General features: G+C 46.5%; 1 pseudogene; it reads right to left on the bottom strand.

Moving 5' to 3' along the window:
• Positions 1 to 4901: 4901 nt before the first annotated feature.
• The window catches only part of LOC103271598, a 21375-nt pseudogene continuing 19262 nt past the window's right edge, over positions 4902 to 7014 (bottom strand).

Raw genomic sequence — 7014 nt, 5'->3', positions numbered from 1 at the left:
TAAGAGGACGAAACTGGATGGGAAGGCATGGACTATTAGATCCATGGCGAGGCCAAGTGCTAAGCCCACAGAAAACTTATGGGGGGGGGCAGGTGTTGGTTAGGGATGGGCACAGACCTTGGTGGTCTTGGACCTGCAGTGAAGCAGGCCTGTGCCTTCAAGTTCACGCAGGGCATGTGCACGAATCCATGCCACATGCCAGGGTCACCTGATGCTTGAGTGTAAGAATTTCAAAGTCAAAGGAAGCGAGGTATAAATCCTGTTTCTGAAAGTTATTAGAAGTGTGCCCTTGGACAATGCACTGATCCTTTGTGAGCCTCTGTTTCTTGAACTACATAATAGGAAAAGCAATACCATCTTATGGGACTGTGGTGAGAATTAAGTGGGAGTAAGGGTAAAAGCACTAAGCATATTTTCTGGAGCCCAACCCGTGCTGAATTCACATTCGTTCTACTTCCTCAGAGCATTCTTCAGGTTTCCCCTCTCAAGTGAAGGAGATAAGCCTGGGTTCATCCGCTTCCTCCCCCATGAAATGGGCACGAACCGGGGAACCAGCCCCATTATGGTACCAACGAGTTCTTGGCAATAACCCTGCTGGGCAGTGACTGGAGACAGAATGTCCCATGGCACTGAGCTGAGCTTGCTAACATCGAAATGGAAGAAACAGGGTCCACCTGTAAGAGCTGTCAGGGGATCCAGGAGCCACCCATGCCCTGCAGGAAGCAACTGTTGATTGTGTCATTAATAACACTTAGTATTGTCCCAGTGCTGTTCCAAGCTAATTAATTCTGCTCCAAATCCCGGAAAACAAATGCCTGGGTGAGTTGGAGACAGACCTCTGTTTCTGAGATGGAAGGGCGGAGAAGCCTGTCTTCTGTAGGGATGGGAAAAAGAAAAAAGCCATATCACACACTTCCTAGGGCCGGCTACCCAGGGGGAGAAAGAGGGCGTTGAGCTCTGGGGGACATTTACCTCCCTATCCCTGAGACCTTCTCAAAACCAAACAGGAACAATCACCCAAAGTTGCAAAGACACAAGAAGGCTCACTCATGCCTAGGACATGTTACCCCCCGCAAAAATAGCAAGTAGCAGGGGTTGTTAAGCTGACATGCCATCCAGTTGGGAACATGCATCGCTCTGTCTCCCTAGAGCTCAGGACCAAGCCCGTGTGCCAGGACGTGGCTTGTAGTGAGCTGGCCAACTTTGCAGCCATTTAACTCCGTGGATACTTACTTCATGGACCAGAATCTTGGGGTACCAAGAATCCAACCCAGTTCCCTCCCTCCTTGGGAGTGCAGAGTTAAGTGCGAGAGACAAAGAAGTCAGACTGGAGACAAAGAGAAATGTATAATGTCAAGAGAAGTACTCAGATAGAGTGCACAAAGAGCTTGAGGCATCTGAGAATGCAGAAAAGAATCTTGGGAAAGAGTATGTTTGAGCTGTTTGGAAAGGTGATTAGGAGACAACAAACCAAAGACATGGACAGATTGGTTACACAAAGACTAGATGTGCAAATGCTTAGTGTCAAGAAAGGCCAACACTGTCCGGGCACGGTGGTTCATACCTGTAATCCCAGCACTTTGGGAGGTTGAGGCGTTATGACTGCTTGAGGCCAGGGGTTCGAGACCAGCCTGGGCAAAAGAACTATACCTCATCTCTACAAAAAGAATAAATAATTAGCTAGGCATGGCAGCATGTGCATATAGTTCTAGTTACTCGAGAGGTTGAGATGGAAGGATCGTCTGAGCCCAGGAGGTTGAAACCGCAGTGAGCCGTGATCGTGCCACTGCACTCCAGCGTGGGCGACAGAGTGAGACCCCCGACTAAAAACAAAGGAGGCAAAACACATTCAGGAACCTGAAGGTAGTTCCCTGGGGAGTTGGAATGTTTCAAGGGGACTCATCAAAACTCATGTCATCATGAAGGGGAGAAAGCCTTGGGGGAAGACACAGGAGTGTACAGATATGGAGAGGACACAAGAAGAGTTTAGAGGACGGAGTCTTAAAGGAAAGAGCAAGAGCAGGTGAGGGCTGGCCCACGGGGAAGGGGTCTGGCCTCATGAAGCAAGATCAGGCATCTCTCGGGCGACGCCTCCTAGCCCATGAGATTTCGAGTCACTAGGTCAGGGTTGGGACCCAAGACTCCACACTCCAGCGAGCGTTCCAAATGGTACAGATGCAGGACACCCACATACTCATGTTGGGGATTGTGGCAGGAGGGGTCTGGTGCCTTGGCTGGCCTCACGGACATCCAGACTCTGGTCTGTTCTGTTTGCAAAGCAATCCCAGAAGCTACAGCACCTGCCACAAAGTGCTGTAGCTTTCCTTGTCTTCTTCTAAAGTTTTAACTTTTCAAATCCAGAGAAGCTCCTGAAACGTACATTTTCAAAGATTCTGTCCCTTCTAGCAAGTTCCTTGAGAGAAGGGACACATCGGATTTGAAGTCACATCCCAGCTTCTGCCACAGGTTGGCCGGGTAGGTTGTCCGTGCTTGTTTAATTAATGGAACTGACTTCCGTTCATTTTCTGAAACGTGTCCTGTGCAAACATAAGCAACCATTAGGGAAATTTGTACAGATGCAATCTGTCTAGGTGACTACCTGCCCTGGTTCTCTCTGCAAGAATAAGAATTCGGTCTCCGGAAATTCCAGGATGACATTTGGACCAGGGACCAGTGATTGTGTGTGTTCGTGGCATGATGCTGCCTGTGTGCGGTCTGTGTGGTCACTGCAAAGTTTAATGGACATAAGAAAACTCAGGTGTGAGCCGGGCTCGGTGCCTCAGCCTGTAATCCCACACTTTGGGAGGCTGAGGTGAGTGGATTGCCTGAGTCTGCGGGCTCGAGACCCGCCCGGGCAACTTGGCGAGACCTCATCTCCATAATAAATCAAAAACTAACCGGACGTGGTAGCGTGCGCCTGTAGCTCCAGCTACTTGGAAGGCTGAGGCGGAAGGATCGCCGGAGACCAGCAGGTCAAGTCTGCGGTGGCCAGGACTGCCCACTGCACTCCAGTCTGGGCGACAGAGTGTGACTCCAACTCAAAAAAAAAAAAGAAAAGAAAAGAAAACTCAGGTATGAACTTCGCTGCAAATCAGCTATAAAGCCCTGGAAAAGTCACCAGTTTTCTCCATGTTTCCATTCATTCTTTAACAAAGTGAGAGAATTAGACTATGCCCTCATTGGTTCATTCAGTAACTACCCGGGAGCGGAGAGCGTGCCAAAAAAATGTACACACATCTTCGACATGATCTATGTCTTACTTTTAGTTCGCCATGATCAGAAGTGTCTGGATGCTGATGGCAACCACTTTGAGCACCTCTTGTAATTGCAGAAGTCAATGTGATTGCATTCATCTTCTGTTATCAGTATAAATTGACTATACAATTGTAATACGTATACGTTTTTTGTGGCACTCTTTGTATTTATTAAGCGCACACAGTGTGCCAAGCGCCCTCCTAGCGGGTGGAGTCAATGGTTGATTAGACACCCTCCGTTCCCACCCAGATGGCATAATAGCAAGACCACCCACTCTTCATAAAATCACCCACATCCAGAGTTTGGAAGCATCTCATCTCGGTATGGCCCTCCTTCTCCCATTCTGTCAATCACTAAGTCTAGATAATTCTTTTTTTTTTGAGTTGGAATCTCACTGTCTCCCAGACTGGAGTGCAGTGACCGCACTACCATTATTCTCCACCAAATTAACTGCATTATAGATTGAAGGGGCTATAATTTCTAATATAAGAAATTAAATGAATTTACTGATGTTAGCCAGGTTGTAGAAATGCAAAATATTGATAGCATTCTACCTCTTTTGTTGTTGAGGTTCCTTCATGACAACTAGACAAGAAAAAGAAGAATCAATGCAAAGACAGCTATTGTCTTCATAATTTCAGAAACAGGTAGACAACAAAGAATTCTGCTTAAGTCTCAAAATCTATTGAAACAAAATTGATGCAAAAAGAAGTATTGGCAGTTGTGTAAATCCTAATCTCCTAAAATAACTTTAAAATCTGTATGGCTCACATGCCAAAAAATAAAAATAAAGCCACACAAACCCAAGCCTTTTAACATGACTAGTAGTCAGAAAATACTAAAACTTCAAATTATTTGTAATTAGAAAGATAATAGCCAATTTCTTTTATTTCTTTATTTTTTTTTTGAGTTGGAGTCTCACTCTGTCGCCCAGACTGGAGTGCAGTGGCCGCTCACGGCCACTGCAGCCTCGCCTGCTGGGCTCCGGCGATCCTTCCGCCTCAGCCTTCCAAGTAGTCGGAATTACAGGCGCGCGCTACCACGCCCGGCTGATTTTTTGTAGAGATGAGGTCTCGCTGCCCAAGCAGGTCTCGAACCCACGGGCTCAGGCAATCCACTCACCTCAGCCTCCCAAAGACGCGGGATTACAGGCTGAGACACTGAGCCCGGCTAAGTCTAGATAATTCTATTGCCTAAGTAACACTGTAACCAGCTTCCCCTCGACCATCCCTATTGCACAGATATTGTAGCCATTTCCTAAGTGGCCCCAGCCTCTCAAACCCACTGAAGTTCGTGCTCTTTGATGGTCCGCAGTTGTGCTTTCTGGAACATGAATCCGATTCTGTTCTTGCTCTGTCTACCCACCCTGCCCTGACTTCCTGGTGCCACTTGATATTTGCAACAATCACTCATGGCAACTGCTGGAGATGCCGCAGGTGTTTTCCAAGTGTCTTTACACACTTGGACTCATTAGCTCACTGCAGGCACAGGAGGGAGTTTTCATGATTGCTCCCTGAATGCTGGCGATCTGTCACTAGCTGTCCTGTCATTTCTGTGTCTCGTGGCCTCCACTGTACGGCAGGGGATGTGGGCGCCAGCAGATGACATTTCCAGGCACCACTGGGCTGCCTTTCTGTGGGACTTTGCTAGCGGAAGGAAGAAGCTTGTCTTTGCGCTGTTGGGGTTCCTTCCCCCGTGCTTCCATGGGCATCTCCCCCATTGGTGACCTCCTCCACAGCTGCAGGGATCTCCCGACAGCAGTGGCAGCTAGGGCACCCCAAGGAGGTCAAGGGCACAGTCAAGGTTGGGCCTCAGCCAGTGGCTGGTAAGAACCTCCGGCCTCTGAGTTCTCCCCATCTCTCTTCAGTCTTCTACCTCTTCCACAAGATTGTTCCTAACCATGTGCAGCAAATCCCTGTCTGCTGGAAATATCTGCAGTGCACTCTCCCCTCTTGTCTGGGCACAAATGGATATACCATTTAACACAGAGGAAACCAAGGCGCAGAGAGGTTAAGTAACTTCTCCCAATGTAAACAGTTAGAAAGTCACAGAAAGCACAGATTTTTAAAAAAAGACAGAACCCAGACACTAAATTAAGTCAAGGCTCTTGGAGCACATCGACCAATGCCCTTCAAGACTGTTTCTGTCTCTCCATCTATATCCCACGGTCTAGCTGGAGGGTGGCACCTAGGAGGAGATTGTGTTCGCTTGGCGTTTTTGTTAATAGGGAATGAATGACAAATGCACCATATTTGTGTGAAAGCCCAACAGGGTCTATGACTGCACTGGATGTTGGATGAATCAGCAAGTGAGCAGATGCTCAACAATCAAATAAATTGCAACAACAAATTGACCTGGAAAGCAGTTCCAAGCCCCTGTCGTCCTTCCACCGTCAGGATCAGTTGCCCAGCTGCATCCAAGAAACCAAATGCCCCCATCTCTTATACGAGGGGACCCAAAAAACCTGGAATTTACTTACAAAAAATTGTGTCTTTATTTTCACATGTTGAAACTATAGGTGCTTTCAAAGGACTCTCTGTGTGATGCAATACACCTATCAAGATGCTTTTTCCACTGCTCAGATGGTTTTGGAACTCATCAGTTTTGATGCCTTTTAGTGCTTCTTTCATTTTTTTTGTTTGTTGGTTTCACCTCTTCCACGGCAAAGTGTTTCCCTTTAAAGTCTTTTTTCACCCAGGGAAACAAACAAACAAAAAAGGTTACTCAGAGTGAGACTGGGTGAACGGGAGGGTGGGGCATGGAGGGGGGTATCATGCTGTTTTTGGTCAAAAATTGCTGAACACTCAGTGTGATGTGGGCAGGTGCACTTGTAAATCACCCATCATGAAATGGGCAAACACTTGGAAAAAAATCTACCAAAAAGAAAAAAAAATCACTGAAGCTGAATGCAGCCTCTCATAGCATTGCTGGCTGGTTCACTGATGCTGATGGGTTCCTAGAACACGTATTTAGCAAGGCGAGCCTGCACTACAAGGGGTCCACCCTCCAAAAAATAATTCTGGGTTTTTTTGTGCCCTCCCCAACCTTGTACAGAGTAAGCAAAAAAAAAAAAGCTCATATCTGTTAAACTAATGAATCAAACAATTAATCAAAAATGCAATCAATCAAGCCATTGCCCAGTGATGCTTAAAATTCCAGGTTATTTTTTTAAAGAATCAAGGAAAAGGGCACAGAAAAAACCATTATGTTTTCCTAAAAATAAAATCCTCCAAGATAACAGTCAGTCAATAATTAGACATTAATGCCTGTCACTTAAAAAAAAAAAAGTAACCGCGGTTCATCTCAGAAAATAATGAGTCATGGATTCTAACCTCCTATTTATAACCTGGGCCCACAGACGATCTGTTGCCAAAGGAGAAGCAAGCCATTAATCACGCAGCTCAGGGAGCAATTTTATCTTTTGAATAAAAACAAAATAAACAGCATTAAGGAGGGAAATAAATCAGATATACAGTAATTAGTTTGAAAGAGCCAGATTTTCCTGCCTAGCGCTCTCTTTGAAACTGACGCCTCATTCAACAGCGTGGTCTGTGTCAGATGACACGGGGCTTTTCCAACCCTTTTCAGACCAACTCAGGTGGTGGATCTGAATGACAATGTGACAGGGCCCAGAGTGAGGGGTTATGATAAAGCTGAGGAGGGTATCCGCCAGAGTTTGGGGAAGTCTGCCCCCCCACAGCCCTGGTTCATGAAGCTGTTGCTTGTCTTGCTGTGAAATCTTAAAAGACTTAACAACTT

The sequence above is a fragment of the Carlito syrichta genome, unplaced genomic scaffold, assembly GCF_000164805.1.
Source record: "Carlito syrichta isolate Samal-C Ts95f unplaced genomic scaffold, Tarsius_syrichta-2.0.1 Scaffold311793, whole genome shotgun sequence".
Lineage (NCBI taxonomy): Eukaryota > Metazoa > Chordata > Mammalia > Primates > Tarsiidae > Carlito > Carlito syrichta.
Note: the sequence above shows the minus strand (reverse complement) of the source record. Positions and strands in the feature narration are given on the sequence as shown.